The sequence below is a fragment of the Schistocerca piceifrons genome, chromosome X (assembly GCF_021461385.2).
Source record: "Schistocerca piceifrons isolate TAMUIC-IGC-003096 chromosome X, iqSchPice1.1, whole genome shotgun sequence".
Lineage (NCBI taxonomy): Eukaryota > Metazoa > Arthropoda > Insecta > Orthoptera > Acrididae > Schistocerca > Schistocerca piceifrons.
In genome coordinates, this window is record NC_060149.1 from 245,209,852 (window position 1) to 245,210,939 (window position 1,088).

Consider the following 1,088-nt stretch of genomic DNA (forward strand, 5'->3'; position numbering starts at 1 on the left):
AAACCTCTCTCCTCTCGAACAGGCCATGAAGGCCCAACGGTACCGACCGGCCGCCGTGTCATCCTTAGCCCATAGGCGTCCCTGGATGCGGATATGGAGGGGCACGAGGTCAGCACACCGCTCTCCCGGCCGTATGTCGGTTTCCCAGACCGAAGCCGCTACTTCTCAATGAAGTAGCTCCTCAGTTTGTCTCACAAGGGCTGAGTGCACCCTGCTTGCCAACAACGCCCGGCAGACCGGATGGTCACCCATCCAAGTGCTAGCCCAGCCCGACAGTGCTTAACTTCGGTGATCTGACGGGAACCGGTGTGACCACTGCGGCGAGGTCGTTGGCGTAGGTTGTGGTACGGCATGGGGGTATTTTTCTCTTTTAGGTTGTGGTTCTACTATTCTGGTTCAGAAAATTCTAAATGCAGAGGGGTATGAATACGTTTTACAGCCGTTATGTACTACGCAGAGTAGTGGAACAGTTAGGAGATGGTGATTGTACCAGCATGACAGTGCACCCTGTCACAAAGCAATATACGTGAGGCAACGGTTTGTGGACATTACATTCCTAAAACCGTCTGGCCTGCCTGAACCGAATGGAACACCTTCCCTGGTTTCTGTTCTTGAGGAGAAATGGGCTGCTATTCTTCCAGAGACCTTCAGACTGCTCAGTGAAACTGTTCCCAGCACAGTTCAAGAAGTCGTAAAAGCATTACACGCCCCATATTAAAGTCCACTAATAGGTGTCCGGATACATTTGATTAGATGGTGTGTGTAATGGGGACGAACAAACCCTGGTGGCAACAACACTCAACAGTAGGAAACACTGAGGTCGAGCTTCCTCGAATCTGTGGTTGTTACAGAAGTAAGCCTGAAACCTTCGGCCTATGTCAGTATGACAGCTTGTCTTCCCGATTTAATATGACATGGATAAAGACTTTTCTACGCCGCAAGGCCTCAGTTGTGTCAAAGTAACTTAAGGAGAATCATAATGAATTACAGTAGAGTTCCTGTCTTCCAGTTTCGTCGTACATCATAAATATGCAACATCTGTAACATGTTATCGGGTGCCTCGATGAAAAGAAAGTATACATTGAAGA

The 1,088-nt window shown here is 48.8% G+C and overlaps 1 pseudogene; it reads right to left on the minus strand.

Annotated features, from left to right (window-relative positions):
• Window positions 1–216: 216 nt before the first annotated feature.
• Window positions 217–334, minus strand: LOC124723451 (annotated as a pseudogene).
• Window positions 335–1,088: the final 754 nt, after the last annotated feature.